The sequence below is a fragment of the Meleagris gallopavo genome, chromosome 4, assembly GCF_905368555.1.
Source record: "Meleagris gallopavo chromosome 4, MGAL_WU_HG_1.1, whole genome shotgun sequence".
Lineage (NCBI taxonomy): Eukaryota > Metazoa > Chordata > Aves > Galliformes > Phasianidae > Meleagris > Meleagris gallopavo.
Genome location: NC_139407.1, coordinates 10,859,356 through 10,880,188, shown reverse-complemented (window position 1 = coordinate 10,880,188; position 20,833 = coordinate 10,859,356). Strand labels below are relative to the sequence as shown.

Below are 20,833 nucleotides of genomic sequence, written 5' to 3'. Positions count from 1 at the left end.
TCGAATGACACTCATAAGTGAAGGAGGAGGTTCTAAATTCAACCCACCCTGGGGAAAAGAGGCTGAGGTCATAGGAGGGTAGAATGCAGAGTATTATTATGATGAAAAGTGAAAAAAATTACATCAAATGTTTGTTTAAGGATCAGAAGTCCTGGCCCAGCTCCTTTGGTTTGCCAAATATTACATGAAGCTACATAAAAACCAATTCTAACCTCTCACAGTTCTGACATTAGGTCACATTAAGCTCTGGCAGGGAGGATGGTCCTACTTGGTGGTTTTCTGATTTGTGGTTTGAATTTGGCCAACCTTACTTATTTAAATTTATTTTATTTTGTAAACGCTCAATGATACAGTAAAACTCTAGAGTAAACTTGTTCTGGCCAACATTTATTGTGGAAACATTCTGCATTATCAAGAGATCTTTGCAGAACAGCTAACAAATTAAAACAAAGCATTTCAGGCACATATCGTAGCTCTGTTTGTAAATGAAGGAAATGTACCAATGGCTTCAAGCCACCACTTGTAGTTGTTGTCCACTTCTATCCATCTGAGCTTTTGTAAAACTGATGTTTTCACTTCCCCTTTGAGCACAGCAGTCCCTTTGACTGTGGAGCAACCAGGGAGGTGAATCAAAATACATTCTCCTCTTTTTCACTTGTTAAACTTCTTAACAATTTTGTCTTTCTTCTCTTTACGAGTACCTTTGTAAGCCTGTTTGATTACACGGAAACTTAGTTTGACTGTTACCATTCAAGTATGAATTGCTGATTCCAAGCAGGGATTTTTCCTTATCTGGAAATCAATCACACAATGTGCAATTTATATTTTGTCCACTGACGATAGAATTCAAAATATGTGGAGAATGGCATAGTGATGTTTTCTTTATAGGGATACCTTAACGGGGAAGGAAAAAAAATCAGTTCAATTGTCCTCAACTGCGCATTTTTTATTTGTTAAAAATAACGTAAGCATTTTATTTAGACACTGAATTGGAGGCAGTGACTGTGGTAGGGTAATAGTCTCTCTTTCAGAGGACTAGGTTCTTGTGGCATGCATTCTGTTCTTTAGATCTTTCTCTGGAGCAGTTGCCAGGCTGTACCACTGGAGTGTAATCTTGCTAGAGATGAAAACTTGTGGAACTCAAACAACAAAAGCTGTGAAACACTTGAACTCACTTTGATTTTGTACCAACTACCTTCTAACTTTCTCAATTTGGGACTCTTGAAAACTTCATTTAGGTGAAAAGCATGCAAAGAAACATTGGAAATGTTTGGTATATTCTTCATAACTTCAGGATTTGTGAACTTTCTTGATTTGAGTACGTTACTTTTTTCTTTGACGATAAATTTTGAAACTTTTAAAAAAGAAGCAACGGCACTAAATAGCTTAATAATGATTTTATGTACAAACTATACGTCAAAAACATCTCTTCAGTTTGTTTTAGGAAGTATTACTTCAGTTTCTACTCAGCAATTACATTATGTCCTGCTAAAATCCATCACTTTTTTCCTCTGCTTGTATATTGCGTAGACTAGCTTTTCCATCATTTCACATGTGAATTTAAGCTCTGCACATAGCAAACTGACAGCACTGCATTCTGATGATTATACACAACAGGTTCAATATATGTAGCACTGTTCAAACAGCGTTCCCCACATTTGGCTTTTAACTGAGTTTATCGCCCTGCTTTTTGGCAGGTTCATTAACCAAATACCATTCTCACTGATCCCTCAGCAGAATTGTTTCTCGTTCAGAAGTTGGCTTGTTGAAACAGGTTTAAATGTTCTTAAAGTGTAGTGCTGTCAGCAGTTTAGATTCAAAATATATTATAAAAGTTATTTGAAGAAATATAATCTCAGGATTTTTTATACCCTTGCAATGTTTGGACTTTTGGATAATGTTTTCACAAATGATGACAACTACAGCAATAATTTGATAGATATAGTCAATTTTCTGTTAATTACTCTAAGAACACCAACCGTTCCACTAGTCACCAACATACTGATTACTGATGACGTGGCTTTGTGATTTAATAAATTCTTATATTTTCTGAAAATCTTGTTGCGTTTCATTTCATCGTACTACTTTTTTCTTTGACAGTGAAAACACCTCTAAATATCAAAGCTATTTTGTCAACAGTGCAGAGTTGAAGACACTTTTTTACAAGGGGACATAGCCATGGCCTCTGTATTGTTCAGAAGGATGTTGAATTATTGAAAAATTGTAAAGCTAAAAAAACAACAAAGAGAGTTCTCTGTGTCTGTCTGTATAGTCTGAAAATTGGCTGCCATCTGACAACAGCCTTTCCAATTCTTTAGAAAATCTAAATAAATGTCTTTGAGAAGTACAAAATCTCAATAATTTGTTGGGTGAAAAGCATCATTCATTACCAGTATTTTGTTCTAGTTTATGATTTTGCATTTGAGCTTTTGTAGAGTTTCAAAAGTGGCAGAAGTAGTATATAACATTTCTTGTTGCTGCAGGGTCAGTCTGTGAGTACATCAGCTCCTCCAATTCGTGGTTAGCTGTGCTTACTAGCTTGTGAGTGATTTAGATTAAATGTTTAAACACCGTTATGATAAAGCTGAAAAGTGATTACTTCCATTTATATGAATGATTAAAAATAGAAGTTGTTCTCTGTGTCAGTATTGGTGGTTACTCTGAAAAACTGCTGAAAAAAAACGTATTCTGTATTCTGTGAAGCCACTTGTATTTTGCTGACGGATCTCACAAACAGCCAACACAGTATATAGCAATACTCCTCAGATATGGAGAAGTGTTCAGTCTTTACTTGCTGTAGCAGAAATGCCAAGTCACGGCCTGAGACGGTGATTGAGCACCTGGTCGGAAGGCAGGGCCAACCCAGGGAAGCTCAGCTGCATGCGATGTACCTGAGTGAGCAGAAGGGCTAGAGCCTGGATCCACCCCTTCCCACACCTCGTTTAGGGCTGGCAGTGGAGGTAAGGATATCTTGCTGGAGATCCCTGTGTATCTCAGGCCTTCTGAAGGTAAGCAGTTTCTTTCCTTTATTTCTTTGCTTACAGCTGTTGTGTTTGTACAGATCCTCACTTGCTGCAGTCTGGGACCTTGCTACTCTACTTTCAATGCTGTGCTTTCTATCATGTTGCAGTTGTTTTCTTATAACCTTCCTATAGGTTACCTCTGTATCACTTCTCTTCCTACGGTGTTGCTGATGGTTACTGGTGCATAAGCGGATGTATTATATAGGATTAAATCTGACTAACAATAGGTTGCAATGTCAGGGCTGTCTTTTTGTTACGTGACTCTAGATCTGTTAACAATATTCAGATATATATTACCTATGTTTAAGATCACAGTGCTGAATGCAGCATAAATAACTCACTGAAAGAAGCTAATAGAAAAAACAAGTCTCCCTAAATCGTTGTTAAAAAATACAAAAGAATATCAGAAGAACTGGTTAAATAATGTTCAGTTTAGGAAGAGTAGGAATTGAATGTTCACAAAAATAAGTGTACATATTAAATTATATATATTTTATATTTATATTTATCTCGTCAGTTATTCAAACTCCATGTTGTCGTTACAGTAATTGCTTCTTCATTAGGTATTTTAATGTTACTTCAATAGATCCTCTTTGATTGCTCTACACTGCTTGCTGATGTAGAAGTAGTCGCAGTATCTCTTACCTTTTCCTCATCATTAAATTGCAGTTTATACACAGTATGCTCAGTGAGGCAGAGAAGCTAACAAATGTAATAAGATTTTATCTATGTCTGCCATTTTCCTCAAGCAACGAGAAGATACCTATATTATGCTAAGAAATTGTTTGAGATTCAACTGAGAAACATTCTGCTCTTGTATGAGTTATGTATGGTAGTATTTGCTTTTCCTTTGACTGTTGGAGCTACCACTTTTCCCTTTTAAGACTCCCCTGTGGTGACAGTAAGCATTGCCAGTCACATGGCTAAGATTCAGAGCTGGGAGAGTTGCCATAGTAAACTGAATTTGAACTCTGGTCTTCCCATGCCTCCGCTGGGATCTATAACTGTCTAAAAGCCAGGTCTGGCCAGAATATTTCTGTGTTGCAAAATTACCTTTGATGTGCAGCTGGCTATGTAAAACATTTCTTATTTGTTTGTCAAATTCCAAAGCTGATTTAAACCATGGAGTTTAATCAATAATACAAGTTGTTTTAAAAATTAAAAATATTTATCTTTGTTTTTAGCTGATATGACAATAACGAACCCAAGCATTTTTGAATACTAGATGCAAAGCTCGTGAATTTGTTATCGATGGGCTGGTTGGTGAATCAGTATTAAGGCGATGACCTAGCCTAACCTGATAGGTTGCAATTGCCAGGGCTTTGTATGTAGTCCTTAAAATATTTATCATTTCTGTATTATTATGCATTAATTTATGTGAAAAAACATTACTTTTTAAAGCACAGTATTTTGTGTACATCATCTGTTCGGTCTGCCAGTGGAAAACGGTGGAGCTTCGTTGCCTTCAAGCGTTCATCATTTTTAGCTGAGGACCCTGTCCAAGCTTCTTGTGTTCAGGAACTTTGTTATAGAAACCTGGTAACGCAGAACATGAAATACAACTAGAGTGCATAGTAAATATATTTTGCTATGCATAAATCACAGCAGTTTGTGTAAATTATTTTTTTATTCTTTCCGCAATTTAACAACGCTATGATATTTTTTAAAACACTGATTTAAAATAGATTTTGCAAAAGGACAGTCTTTGTAGAAATGGGTAATGGGATGGAGACCTCTATAAGCCCTCTCATTGGAGGGGGAACATTTGTTTGAGCTCGGCAGTCATTTGTGCTGTTTATTCCAGTGGTTGATCAGTCAGCAAAGGCACAGCTGTGCTGACCTCGAAGCCTGCCCAAGAATGTGCTGCTCTTCAGCTACTGACAGAAGTGATGATGTATTTCCAGTTATGTGGGTGAGAGGGATAGGGGAGAAAATTGCTGTGACAAATATTCTGAAAAGTTTACGAGAATGAAAAGGTCAAGGATAAGATCAAAAGAGGGAAAGTGACGGATGGGGAGGAGAAAGGGTTTAGGAGAGACCCGGAGTACTACAAAGGAAGCAAGGAACTGAGGGTGCAAACCGTGCAGCAAGCAAGTCTTCATTTCCATCACTGAATATAGTATGGACTGGGACCTCATATACATTTGTCACTAGGCTTAATCTCTGCTGTCATTTGTATCACCCTCAGTATTTCTGTCTATTTTACTGTCTGGCCTTCAGCTATTTCATGGTTTAGAAATATAGGACAGGAGAAGTCTGCAACCATTACTACTCTGGAAAGACATTCTTGGAAAGCAGATGAGACTTAAAAAGCGGGGGAGGGGGATTTTTGGTTTCTCTGTGTCACAATAGATGTCTCTTGGACTTGCAGTCTAGATTTTAGACTCTCCTGAGGGAAATGAATTGGAGGCCAGAGCAAATGTGCCTTCTAAAGATAGCCCTACCAGTTACAGATGTTCTACCACTGTTTTTGAGCATTCTGGTTCACCCATATGCGTAAATGAAAATCTGTTGCTGACGTTTCATCAATTTCCAAGTAAGTATTTTTTTTTTTTCCTAGTTTTGAATGGAGAATGTCATTATAAAGAGATTAACGATCTACTTTAATCTTCCCGGTTACTTTTTTACTGAATTTGCTGGAAAAATACTTAATATCTCTTGAGTAGTTTTGTCAGATCTCAAATATATTTGAGTCTGAGAACTTTGTTTTTTCCTGTAACAGTGCTGTGTTGTGACTTCAAGTTTTGAGTCCTTTTTTCTCTGAATATTTTCAGGATCTTGTCTTGAATTTATGAGGCTATATTAAAAAGAAACCCTTTGTATGAAAAGTTGGAAATCAATGTGTTAGTTTTGAGTTAACCTAAATTAATTGAAAATAATTAGTTTCTAAACTGTATGCGAACTACTCAGATTCAGCCAATTCTAAATAAAAAGAGTATATGCAGAGCTAGTAAAACTCTTTGCCTGTGTTCTTGCAAGCTCTCTTTTTTCCATTAATAGATTTTTTTTTTTTTTTTAGCTATTAAGTTGGTATTTAAAGGATTCTTGCTATTAGCAAGTTTGAAATAAATTGTCAAATTTATTTACGTATCAAATTACCATGAAATATTCAAGTATGTTATAAACCAGTTTTCCTTTTAAGTTTTCTCTGGGTCTCTCTTTCACTTGAATACTGTACGAAATAATTACAAACCTACCCATGCTAGGACCTCTGAAAGGTACCAGCATGACTCTTCAGCTGGTGTTGGAAGCAGAAGGTTATTTAAAAAAAAAAAAAAAAAAAAAAGGCCCGTAAGTGTGTAGTCTTAAGAAATCCACGCAGCTGTAGGAAAGAACTACTGATTAATATAATTTGCAACAGGTTTGAAAATCTTGACTTGGATTGTGAGTTGAATTAAGGGAGGAAATGCAGAAGGGAATGGTGGAGAAGTTCAAGCAGAGGATGTTGTGTTGCAGGGAAAAATGGATAAGTAACAACATCTGGAAACTAATTTGCACTTTTTGGTTGTTTCCTCTTTCAATTGGTAAGAGAAAACAGAATCCAGATTACAGCAGATTGGAAAAGATCAGAAATAGTGAAGAAGAGAGCTTTGTGGTACTGTGACATAGAAGAGGACGTGAGCACGGTGGTTCCTTTTGATTTAGAAAGATGTATTAGTTTCTTTAAGAGTAATACCTGTGTAATTAGTTGGACAGGTTGCTCTAGTTGCAAGGTCTGAGGTTAGCAGAGATGAACTTATGAAGTGGGGAAGTTAAACTCCACTGCTTTCTTCACAGTTCTGCTACCTCTGATTACCTCCTGGCTATGAGTTTTCTTTCTGTGACTGTTCAGTTAATTACTAAACTGTGTGTTTGATTACCATGTCGTGTGCCTCGAGAGGAGCATCTTTGGTTGTGTATTTGTACTACATCGTTTAGATGAAGACTCCATTTGGCAGGTTACATGTAAGTTGTGTTATCATCACCTTTGCCAGTCATATGGAGCCAATCATATCTTTCCCTGTTCATTGCGAAAGAATGCAGAGCAATCTGTTCAAAGCAGCCCACAAATGTTTGGTTTAACTGTTACTAGTTGCTTTTTGCCATCCCTCATTATTACTAAAGGATGCTCTGATCCACATTTTCTGCAATGTGCACGCGTTTTTCACTGCAAGCACATGGTGCTTATGAGGACTGCACAACTAAGGGAAAATGGGAAAACAACAGAGATGTGATTATCAGTTTAGTAGTTCTTTCTCAAAATTGATTCTTCATTTTAAATTAGAACTTTCAGAGTTCACCAACCTGAGGAATGCCATTTCTCGTGGGAGAAAATTGCGATGCCAAGAGCACCAAAATGCTATGGATGTGCTTACAGTTTTCAAAACTGAAAATTCTTTGAATGACAATTCCACTTCTCCAGATATCTGTAATTAGATGTTATTTGGTCTTTTCTCTCTCGCCTCTGGATTCATTTTCCCCGTTCTTTTTAGGGCATGTGACTTATTTGAATGTCATCAGCAGGTAGTTCTTTCCTCATTTTCTCTATTTACATTTTGTCTGGTTAAGGAAAAAAGCATCAAGAATATATACGTCCATTTAACATCTCACACAGATGGCTTTCTTAGCTAGGCAGCATAGAAAGTGGTGCACCTATTTATTCATGCTGTGTGGTATTAATCTCAGCTGTGGCTTACAGTACATATTTTTAATAAGGAATACTAAATATTTTAGAACTCTTGCAATTAAATTCCAAACTGAAAAAGAGCAAAGCTTGGAGGGTGAACTAAGGAGAACTGGTGAACGCAGAATGGTTCTTTCTGGTGAGAGCTCAAAGTTTAGCAGAGTGGAGCAAAATCTGTGCTGGTGCAGAGCTGGTTGATATTGTAGAAGCTATTCACATACTCCACTAGGTGGCACATTCTAGGAGACTTGGTGGTGTGGTGTTGCCAATTCATCAGTGATGTTTTATGGAAAAAAATTTTGTTGATCCATGGTTAGCACGTGTGTACTTCTACAAGTCTAGATTTTCCTTTGTAATCTAATATTATTCCCATTCTTTCTTCTGTGTAATCTGCGTTTTCAGACAGGTAATGCATGTGCTCATATGCTTTAGACTGTTGTACAATACCCAAAGAAAAATATAACCTTTTTAAAAATCTGATTACAGACAGGATTCCTGTTTTCTTTACAATCCTCTGAGGCTTCACAGAACTTTAACAATGCTACCTTTTAGCTTTTCTTCGTGTGGAATTTGTTTGAAACAAATAGCAATCACAGTGTTTCGCACATAATTTTTCAGATTGGTCTTCGTGCTGCATAGAATTGTTTTGTTTCTTAATCACGTCAAGTAAGGTTCACAAATTTAATAGATGAGAAATTTATTTAGCTCAAAGTAGGAAATCTGGGGATTACTATTTGCAAATTAAGCTGAACAGAACTACTAGGTGCTAAGTATCTTTCTGAACCAAGTCTCGGTGCTAATGCATAATGCTTAAACATGAACTAATATGCACCGTGTATTATGTATAATATACTCTGAGTAATAATATATACGTATAACGTGCATTATTTATTTAAAAAAATATGATACCTGAAACAAGATTATAATTAAATGATTACCTTAAAATGCATTTCTTTTTAGAAAGTTATGCCTCATTGCAGTTGTTGATCAGATAACTCAGGAGGAAGTTTTGTAAAACAGCTTAGCTTATGGGTGGTCTTAGGAATATTAATACAGAAAGATAAAATCAAAAGATGGAAGCAGATAGAATGAAACTGCTTAGGGGAGAATCCTATTTCAGTAGAGGCCAGCTTTTGTAAAGACCGTGACAGCTTTTGGATATCTCACTGGGCAAATACTTTGTGGGTAGAAGTATGACAAACTTCCACGGATGTTTAGAAAAGCCTTTTGGTTCACCTGAGGTTTCATATTAAACTTATCATGAAGAGTAGTGCACTGTGCAAGCACAAATGAATTTTAAAAAAATATTCCAAGAAAGTCTTGCAGCTGTGCTCTGAATAACCTGCTGGCTGGAGTGGGGTAGGCTTTTGCATAGAAAACTGATTCTTTTGAATGAACAGTGGTAGTCCTACAAAATCTTTTTGTGAGCCGTGGAACACATACGCAGCAGAGCATAGGCATAAGACAAGGAATGAAAAAATTGTGGATTACTTCAAGTTATGGCTTTTCTACGTGTATTCAGAGGTAATTCAGAGGTCAAAATATCAGTTTCAAATTTGTTGTCAGCTTTATTTTTTGTTCCTTATCTGTTGGGTAGTAAGGACATTTATTATGTATTTAGAGAATTAGCTCCTTCAAAATTATCTGGAACTTTGAGTGGAATGTGATATGTTTATATAAATTAAGAGTGTGAAATTTTAATTGGAGACTTTGCTTTTTAGTACAAAGAGCAAAAGAGAAATAGAAAAGAGACTAGTGCTAGTGGCCATTCTCTCACAGAATGTTGTTTATTTCTGCTATGAACAGCTTTTATGTGCAGGAGGCAGTATTGACCTGCTATTAATTTATGTGAATAAAGCATCTGTACAGTAGTCGTAGAAGCTACTGAGATGTAATTATTTAAGTCTTTATTTCCACCTGTGGCTGAGATTAGGGCTTGTTGACCAACCACACTGACAACACTGTAGCCTAAAGGCTTTGTCAGGGCTCTATCACTCACTCCGGTTGCAGGAGACCTGGAATTCTTGGGATTTCATAGGTTTTGTTATCTTCCATTTGGGATCTTGACCAACAGTCAAATTCTTAAGGGATGACCGGTATTTCTGGCAGATTCTAAGACCATCAAGAGTGAATGCCTTTCCTGACTACTAGCATAAATTGTTACAGTAATCTGTTCTATACTGAGCTGTTGCCTAATGCATCGCTTTTAGGTAGTTGATGTTTAATACGGAATGATGAGTACATCATTTTGCTGAAGGAGATTCACATATGCTATTGGAATATATACATAACATAAGAATGCGTGCTTTTGAGGGAGTAGATTTTGTTGGCAATAAATCTGAACTATTGAATCTAAAGGTTGACACAAATGAACTCTTGCGTTATTTTTTTTCTGTGTATAATTCAATATTCAAATGGTGTCTCAAAACACTGTGTAAAATTAAGTAGCTTAGAAATTACTATTTAAAGGCTTTAAAATTTTTGTCCTATCTTTGGATAATGGCAACTTAAAGTGAATTTATGTTAAGTGCGTTGCAGATTGAAGGATTTTGGTATAATACTCCTCTTCAGGCTAATTCCAATGTATTTATATCTGCTCAAGTCATTTTTCTTTTAGAGGTGGTGTTCAGTGGCTGGGCACATGAGTGATAGAGTGTAAGCCCTTGAGAGGAGTATTCCCCTTGTAGTTTCTTCTTGGTAAGAGGAAAATGCAAAGGCTCTTCTTGTTCTACATTCTTCTTAGAAAGTTTGGAAGATAGTTCAGAGGTTATTTTCCAAGAAGAGCCATCTGTTGTCCACAGATTGGTTGTTGTGTAGGAACTATGTATGTAGAATCATTAAGGTTGTAAAAAACCTCTAAACTCATTTTCAATCCAAGTGTCAGCCTATCCCCACCATGTCCACTAAACCACGACCCTTCTCTGGACACACTCCAGGGTCTCGATGTCTTTCTTGTAGTGAGGGGCCCAAACCTGAACACAGTACTCAACGTGTGGCCTCACCAGGGCTGAGTACACAAGGAAGATCACTTCCCTAGTCTTGTGATTATGCTATTTCTGTTATAAGCCAGGATGTCACTGGCCTTCTTGGCTGCCTGGGTGCACTGCTGGTTTGCAATCAGATGACTGTTGACTAATACTTCTGCAGATCCTCTTCCTTTGTGCAACTTTCCACCATCTCTGCACCAAGCCTGTAGTGTTGCGTGGAACTATTGTGACCAAATCACATCAGTGATCAGACATCGGATGGATTTAATCCCATTCACCACCGCTCTCTGGGCCCAGCTGTCCATCCAGTTTTGTACCCAGTGAAAAGTACACCTGTCCAAGCCATGGACTTCCATCTTCCCAAGGAGAATACTGTGGAAGACCAAGCCAAAGACTTCTTTCCCTCAACCACTAGGTGGGTCACCTGGTCGTAGGAGATCATGTCCCCGTAGATGGTCATCACGTTGGCAAGTCTTAAAGTCATCTGCAAAACTTCCCAGTTTACTGCTAATAAATGCTAGAAAGTGGCTTGATGATCACTTCTGCCAACTCTGTCAGCACCCTTGGGTGGATCCCATCTGGCCTTGTGGACTTCTGATGGTCCAGGTGAAGTAGCAGGTTGCTAACTTGTTTCACTGTGTTGAAACATTGATACCATTCATAAAAATTAAACAAACAAAAAAATTACATAACCCTAAAACTAGCTCAATTTACTTATAGCCTTGTGTTGTTCGAGATGTAAAGCATGTATACACTGTATACATGCTGCTGTTTCTTGTTCAGAATATGCTGTTGCTTTCCCCACTAGTTTAGATTCCAGCCATTAATATGTTCCTCTTTTTCATGCACAAATGTTCCTCCAGCCCAGCAAACTATTTCCTTGGGAAGGTGTGGTTCCCTACAGCACTGCTGAGTTAGTATTCTAACCTGGAAATGAAAGGAAAACAGAAGCTAAACTGTTTGAGAAACACTGGCATGGAAAGGGATTACCCTATCTCATTCTCCCCAAACCACATACTTCTGAAATGAGACTCATACTGCGAGTCCCCACCCAGGCAGACCTTTTCCCACATGAGGTAAGGAAGCCACCATCAGGCAGAGGTAGGAGTTGTATTAGGCTTCTCCTGGTTGGAAGCCTCTCTTAATTACATCACACCTGGCTGTATTTCAGAGATTAATGAACAGCATCTTGTCAGTTTCAATATATCATGTTGCTTTAGTTTACTTTGACGATGTAATCATAAATTCCCTGAGCTGTGAACTACACCTTAAGGACTTGCATAGAGTTCTGAGAAGAAATGGCTATAAATTGGAGTGTGTGCCAGTTTTGAGAAAAACCTGCAGATTTTCTAGGACATTAGGTTTCAAGGATTACACACAGACTAAACAGAGTAGAAGTCATAAAAATTTAAAGACATCACAAAAATAAGATCCTTTTTGGGTATGACAGAATACTAAAGGAAATTTAAACTGAATTATACCACCCAAGCAGACCCATTAATTAATGTAATGAGAAAATATGTTCCATTTCCATGGAACTAAGCATCTGACACTTTTGAAAGGGGGAGAGGTGAAAGCACGCACTTCACTGCTCCTGAAGTTCTCAGAATTTACCTTATCTATTCACATCCATGCTCGGGCTGTTCAGGTATTTGGATAAATAGTGATCAATAGAAGTAAAAATTACTGTATGTGAGCAATATGTCTAATTTAAACACATCTTGTGCTGTGTGACTTTTAGATTTACACCTTGTATGTTGAACGTCGAGGGGGTTATCACATCTCACTAGGAAATCACAAGTGAGGAAAAAGGTTTCTATTATCAAGACCTGATTCTGAAAATAATACATAGGTGGAGCTTTTACATCTAAAAATAGATGCTGCCTTTTCATTCTGACTGCTTATGCTTTTACAGTTGGCAAGTAGGGCAATATGCCAGATTATAAACTAAAAGTCAGATTTTCAAGGTAACTCAGATAACAATTCTCCTTGTGAATGATTTTAAAAATCCCTATCCTCAGATTTTTGTTCAATTCCTGTTATTGTCCCTTTGCATATTATTTGGAAATTATTAAGGTCATTCCTTGATAAATGCAAGCTCAGGAAATTAAATTCTTTTTTTTTCTTTACTGTGCAAAGAAAACCCAACCCCTGGGATGCATTTTTTTCATTTTGTATCCCTGATATAGCAGCTACTTTGTCTTAAGAATGGGATCCTGTAGCATTTTCTGCAGAGTGTTATGTAACATTTCAGTTTGGATTGCAGCTTCCAGATGGTTTGTTTGAAGAGTTTTTGATAGATATGACTACCTTCTGCAGATAAATTCTTAGGCTTAATATGTTAGTCAGGCTCTATTCAAGTAAATTTCAAGGACCAAAGGAAATTTGTAGATTAATATGAAAGATAAGCCTTAACCTTAAAGAACGCTGTAACTGATTCCTGTTAATTTGTTTTAAAACTTTTAAGTAGGCCCTTCAGTTGTTGTTAGACATCAGATTATCAGATGCTGGGCAAACACAGCAGTAAATACGGTTCAATCTATGCGTGTTTTTTTTTGTTTGTTTGTTTGTTTGTTTTTTTCCTGCAATACTTGATACTTGAACAAATTCACAGTTACAGCAAGGGCTTAGGAGAATTCTGGTCAAATATGGGAACAGAGAAAATGGTTTCCACGTGATTGTTTTGGTATATGTATGTTTATACATATGCAGTTGATGCTGAAGGATTTGCCAGGTTACAAATATGTATAATAATCATAGAATTGCTCAGATTGGAAAAGGCCTTAAAGATCGTTGAGTCCAACCACAACCTAACCGTACTACCCTAACTCTAACAACCCTCTACTCAATCATGTCCCTGAGCACCACATCCAAATGGTTTTTAAACACATCCAGGGATGGTGACTCAATCCCCTCCCTGGGGAGCCTATTCCAGTGCTTAACAACCCTTTCTGTAAATCAGTGTTTCCTGATAGCCAACCTAAGCTTCCCCTGGTACAACTTGAGGCCGTTTCTCCTCATCCTGTCACCACTGAGAAGTGACCAACTCCGCTCTTGCTGCAAGCACCTTTCAGGTATTTGAAGAGAGCAATAAGGTCTCCCCTCAGCCTCCTTTTCCCCAGACTAAACAGCCCCAGTTCCTTCAGTTGCTCCTCAAAGGGCATGTTCTCCAAGCCCTTCACAAGCCTTGTTGCCCTTCTTTGGACCTGCTCCAAATGTCCTTTCTGTATTGAGGTGCCCAAAACTGAACACAGTACTCGAGGTGAGGTTTCACCTGTGCTGAGTACAGGGATAGGATGACTTCCCTAGTTCAGCTCATTACACCATTACTGATATAAGCCAGGATGCCATTGGTCTTCTTGGCCACCTGGGCACACTCCTGGCTCATGTTCAGCCAACTGTCCATCTGCCTTACTTCCCTCTGGTAAATCAACATTCCCTCCTGACTTGGTGTTGTAAATATATATAATTATTATGCATGTGAAGTTTTAAGAGGGGTTTCCACTTGTGTATGCATCTAAAATGATCGCGTCATTCTTTGATCCTTCAGAACCTTATTTTTCTTTTCATCTGTCGGTGGCAGAAAATGGACCTTCAGAACTCTCTTCTGTTTTGTGCTAAGCAGTTTATATGCAGGGTATGCAAAACTACGCTGTAGCCTAAATAATATTTGTAATGTGTGATCACCTTGAATTGATAGGAAGAAGACCAAACCTCATGCTTTTAAAAGCACATTAAAAAAACAGGAAATCTGTAGTAGTACCTAAATGATCTGTGTGAAATGCATGGTAGCAGATGCATTGTATGAATAGAAACTACTGGATAGTTATTAAAACAGGGAATACTGAATAATTTTTTTAATCAGTGAAGATTTTTACATAGGTATAGTTTATATAATTTAAACATCGTATCTTGCTCTGTCATCTTATGAGTGCTAAACTGTTATGCTAATTTGATTGCAATCCAGTGAATTTTTTGTTTATTTAAAACTTCTTGTATTTCACTGCTGCTGTGCAAGGTTTGTCAGTGGTACCTGTTTCATTATGGATAGAAATCTCTCCTAGTAGGCAGCTTTTAAAATAAGCAGAGGAGGGAATCTAATTTACCAGGCTTTACTCTTTATGAAAGATTTACCATGAATTTTTAGCCCTAGTTTTTTGCTCGGATCAAGTTAGGAAGGTTAAAAGACTTAAGTGTTTAATAGCTTTTTTGTTTGTTTTATTTAATGTTGTTATAACATTTTCACCTTCACACGCTTTTGTTATTTGAAAAGATTTTGAAGGTTTTGTGTATAAACTATGTTGGGTTCATATAGATACAAAGGATTTATTATGATTCTGTACTTCAAGATGCATTTCCAGCACTAATAAATCTTAAAGCCATGGGAAAAAGCCAACAAAGGGTATTATCTCAAGTGTATAAGGGTGGCATAGCTTATACTGCTGAAAATTCTTCATGCGGAGTGCATTCTTGACTGTATCCATATACTCTATCCATTCAATTGTCAGGAATTAGTTTTCTCTCAGATAAGAGGAATTGATCTCACTAGTGCCAGAGCATATAGAATTGTCAAATGAAATAGCTGTTGGATGACATGATGCCATTCTAACCACCATTCTGTAGTCTTTTCATTACAATAGCATAATTGACTATATTTGGTATTATTCATTACTGTTGTCAAACAATTGTTGTCTTTGCACAGAATTAATCTTCACAAATGAAGCTTATCAACTGAATGAAATGAATGAATACTGTTATTTTAGAGTAAGGTCAGTGTGTTTGCAGATTGAAACCAATGTATTTTTTGTAGAATCATAGCAATACAAAGATGTCAGCATACAATTTACATTAGTTTCCGTGTCTGGAGTCCATCACAAGGCTAATGCCCTAAAGGCAATTTGACTGTAGTATTTTCCATATGCTAGTTGGCTTTATTTTCTTTTAGAAACTCTGAGGTAGACAATTCAATGCCCTGCATTATCACTTATCACTTGAAATAATTATTTCACTACCAGTTTTTTTCCCCCTCTTTATGTGAGATGTTTCTGATCTGTGAAGGTTTTGCTTCAGTCAGTAATGCTACTAAAAAAGTTAATCATTACTGCAGTAGGTGGTGGAAATTTCTGAATGAGGAGTCAGTCAGCAATTTAGGAGTATGTTTACAGGCAAAAATAGTTAGGTAGAGCTTCGTAGGCTTGCTTGAGATGTTTCTTTGCTTCTTAGACTTCCTGATGCCATAACTAGGTTGTTGCTCGTACTCAAGCTGACTTCGATCTGCCCCACAAATCTCTGTACAGCTCTGTAGTCACTGTAAAACCTTCAGCAAAAACATGTCTTTACTTTCACTTCTTTCTATAAGATAGAAACATTTAGGCATCAACAACAATGTATCTGGATTTACACATTAGCAATCTTGGCAGGAGGATTTTGAAAAACGAAGTAAAAATAACTTCTAACTCTCGGTGTTAATTTTTATGCTGGCACTATTTTTTCTTAACAGCCTGTGTGATTGTTTTCTTCTTTTCAATCTTCTCTTTCTTGTAAATCTGTGCCTGTGATATAAACTAGAGCTTTTATCACGTGTATAATCGTAATTTAAAAAATTATTCCCTGTAAGCAAACACTTTAGGCCTTGTCCCTAAATTATTTTCCGTAACTTCTTGGAGATTTCAAAGAAATGTTTTGCTTAGTAAGGGCTAAATGGGGGGCGGGGGGAAAAAAAAAAAAAAAAAAAAGACAAAAAGTATTCTCAGTGCTATCTGGTGAGAACAGATCAGTTAGGAATGAGTGAAGCAGATAATACAGGTACAAAATGGAACTTGACTGTCAGCTGGAAGAGTAAGAAAAGAACTATGGCATTGGATCTTGCTTCCCAGAGTGTACATAAATGGTTCTGTTCAGAAACTCGGTTCAGGAGCAAAATATTAGATGTTTTTACTTTTGGATGAGTTTTCCAGACAGGAATATTCTGACTCCATTCTTCTTTTTCTTTTTTTGACCCTCTGATTTTTATCATTTCTGGCTGCTTCATAGGTTGGATGCAGGCAGGACTGCAGTCAAAGCAGTTTTTGGGGAAGTAGCCAGAAGTGTTTAGATCCATCTCTGAGTATTAATAATGTTCTTATCGTTGAATTTACATCACCACCCATGAAGTTAATAATTTAAATGCTTAATAACTTTTCAAGATTCTCCAAGATCTCAAGCAAGCTTTGCCTCTTGTATGCCTTATTCTGGTTTGCTATTAGGAGGTAACTGTCTACCCCCACGTTGTTTAGGTACTTCTGGGAATGTATGCCAGCCAGAAACATTTCTAGTCAGATTAAAAGGTATGTAAGGAGTTCAGATGTCAGGAAATCGAAGTAGTGTACTGGGAACTGGGCAGGTTAGGCTGTTGCTTAGAACTCTGTAAGTTTTACTTGCCTAGGATTTACTTTGAGTAGACCAGACATCAACAGCACTTAGTCTGAAACCCCTTATCCACTTGAAAGAAGAGATTCCGAGCAAGCAAGCTAAATCCAGTCAAATCTGTGTATGGCTTTTAAGTTTGATCGAAAAGAGATTAAAAGTAAGATATCAAGAGTATTCTATTTTGGTAATTCCAATTGAATATTCTACCAGGTCCACCTGCATTCTCTGCAGTTACTGCTGAGTGTTATGTGATGTATTCTAGTTCCAGGCTAATAAAAGATGTGAAGAATCTACAAGGTAATGGAAAGTTTGGTAAATGTTAAAATGACTGTTTATCTGTGAGCAAAAGACCTGATAATTCCACAAAATTTCCATCATAAGTGAAAGCTGTAATTATAAATGCAAAATAATCATGATAAATAATACATAAGGGACCTCTTAGACAAATGAATCTTACTACTAATGTATTTAATAAGAAAACCAAAAAAATGTCAGATGACTGCATTTTTTGAAATAATTTGAATAAACTAACGTGGTACTGAATTTAATAGTTGTTTCCTGTTGCCTCTATGTCATTGAGCCACTTCAGGATTTCTTTTCTCTTGCATAACGATCCTAAAAACTACCCAGTCTGAACAAGAAGCCTTTGTGTTCTTTGTTTGCACTAATCTAGAATCAAAGAGATTTGAGTAAGGACACAGAGCATGTGTGAGATTTTATGCATATGTATGTAGGTGGATGTTTCTCATACAGATATAACAAGGAACAGGTACCTGTAGACTGTACAGCTATACATCTTGGATACTTTAGGGTTAGGCTGACATAAGTGCCTTCTGATGGCTTGCTAGGCTAGATATATCATGAGGCTCTCAAGGGATGAATTTCTTAAGGAAAAAAAGTTACTTTGACCACATTTATTTGATATTATATTCATAGGTGTAAAATAGCAGTTTATAGTTTCACTTGTCTATTTCCCTTGCTCTGGATCTGCCTCTCTGATCAAGAAATTCAATAGCTATTAAAAGCTGCAGCTGTACTAACAATCTTATACTTTATAGGGGCATTCTGTAGCTATTACTTTAGTACAGGCATTCTGTGCCAGTACAGATGTTGTCTACTTTTTCATAAGATTTTTATCTGCACCATGGGCATTGCATTTCTAATGTTTGCTCGAAATTGCTAAACACACTTCATAGCTGTAATTTATTTGGGCTGGTGCAGTTTAAAGACGTGGAATCTAGATCTGCACCTGTTCTATTCATCTGACCAGGAAAGCACTATTTCAATGCATAAGCATTTGTTGAGTTTAGATCTCTTCTTTATAAATCTTATGAACCACATGCAGCCCTTTTGATTCACACATATGCTCCCCTTTCCTGAGGTGGAAGTTTCTTGCATATGTATCACCAAATTTAATTTTTCTAATATTGAAGGGAGAACGTATTGCTTGATCTAATGGAGGACTGGCATTCAACTCCGTTTCCTCTCCCAGTCAATACATCTCCAAGTAATCAAAGTTAAAATGTTAAAGATGAAATATACAGACGTGTGTCTGTGAAAAATGGAGCTTTCTGCTAGCATGATGAGACTGGATTCATTTTGGAAGTAGAATGACAGTGCGGATAACACTGAATTGGCATTAATGTAAGATGAGAGAGTTGGAATAGACTGTGATACTTGTAACTAAGTAATAATTTTAAATATCGAATATTGATCTAGTATATAAAACCATGCATTCAAATGTTTCAGCCCCGAATTTTTGGAAAACATGGAAGAGACAGCCTAAATTTGAAAGACAAAAAACTCAAAAACCAAGACCAACCAACCAACCAAAAAAAAAAAAAAGAAAAAAGGCCACCCAAAACAACAGAAACCACCCCAAGCCAATCAAGTAAGAAAGCATCTGTTCACTGAGGTTTCTCAAAACCAAAGCCATGTCCCACGTTGCCTAATTCTGCCAGAAATATATGTCATGTGGAGACATGCCATAAAATATATGACTCAAACCAACCCTTCCCGTATAATAAATAAATACAGCCACAAAGACCAAAATGATTTCTGGCATTTTAAAGATTTTACTATACTTACTTTGGTGCATTGTTAATATTGAGTTAAAGAAAGGGTTAGTCTGTAAGTATTTTTGTTAAAACAGTAACAACAACAACAAAATGTAAAAAACCACTCACAGAATCACAGAATCGTTAAGGTTGAAAAAGACGTCTGAGGTCGTATAGACGAACCGTCAACATAAGTATGCCCACTGAACTATGTCCCTAAGCCTCACATCTACGTGTTTCTTGAATGCTTTCAGAAATGGTGACTCCACCTCCCCGGGCAGCCTGTTCCAAACCCTCACCACTCTTTCTGAGAAGAAATTTCTCCTAATATCCAACCTGAATCTTCCCAGGTGCAATCCGAATCCATTCCCTCTTGTTCTATTGTTAGTTACTTGGGAGAAGAAGTTGAACCTCTCTGCACTACATCCTCCCATTGCTTCCGTAGTCCTGCTGGCTATGCTATTTCTGATAGAAGCCAGGATGCCATTGGTCTTCTTAGCTACCTGGGCACACTGCTGGTTTACTTTCTGCTGGTTGTTGACTAGTACGTGCCGATCTCCTTCCTCTGTGCAGCTTTCCACCAACTCTGCTCCAAGCCTGTAGCATTGCATGAGGTTATTGTGACCAAAGTGCAGAATGTGGCACTTGGTCTTGCTGGAGCTCATACAGTTGATTCTATTACATTAATCTGGTTTATCCAGATCCCTTTGTAGGGCCTTCTGAAGCTAATTTAATGCACTAGAATGGAGAAGAAGTATCCCTGTATGAAAATAAATAAAGAGCAAAGCAATTAAAGGACAGCCATATGTGGAAGGAAAATGAAGGTAGTGAAAGGAAAGAAGCTTATTTGAAATATATATGATGGGAATAGTAGTTAAATACTGAAGTAAAGATATTATTGGTAACTACATACTAAAATGATATACTCCAGAAAGAATAGTGCATTTAGGCTCTGAATACCCTTTTGAAACTTTTGATGACACTGACAAATAATACAAGCCACGTTCAAGATGCCAATACCTCACTTAATTCAGCTAACAGCAGAGCAGAATTCGGCCCTTTAGATTTAGATGTCATCAGAAGCTCTAGATAGAATTACAGTCCTGCTATATGCAGTTGAGTGTATATAATTCTTTATGTAAAATTCATGTGTTATATGTTGTAAAAGAAATGAAAGGTAGCTGTTAATTCCAAGGCTTATAAATATGTCAGTGGGTTTTCATAATGTCTTAATAAATTACAAGAACAAACTTAAATGACTCATGATGTCAACCAGAACCACATTCTGCACTGTACTTATTATAATTACGCGGAAAACCTTACAGAGTTCTTTTACTTTTTACATGAATATATAGATCCCACTGCAAAGTCAAAACAATCCTTCTTGGTTTCCTCATTCTTCTTTATTTGCTGTCTTTCAGCTGTTCTTGTGATCTGAGCCTTCCTTCAAATTAAGAAAATTCATCTTTAAACGCAAGATGTGTTTAAAAGAACGTTACTGCAGCTGCTATATTTATTCATTGAGAAGCTGAAATAAAATACAGTTTCCAAATATCCTCAAATTTGGGTGAAGTTCAAATTTTCCTTGGATCTTAGTTCGCTGGCTGGCCACTGTCCCATATCACTAGTGGTGCAACCAGCTGAAAACTGGAAAAACAATTTCATGAAAATTTCAAGACTCCTTTGGCTTATATC

General features: G+C 37.0%; 1 protein-coding gene across 7 annotated transcripts in view; it reads left to right on the top strand.

The window, feature by feature from the left end:
* The window catches only part of ANAPC10 (anaphase promoting complex subunit 10), a 160,863-nt gene that overhangs the window by 63,307 nt on the left and 76,723 nt on the right, over nt 1-20,833 (top strand). The gene's annotated exons all lie outside the window — the stretch shown is intronic.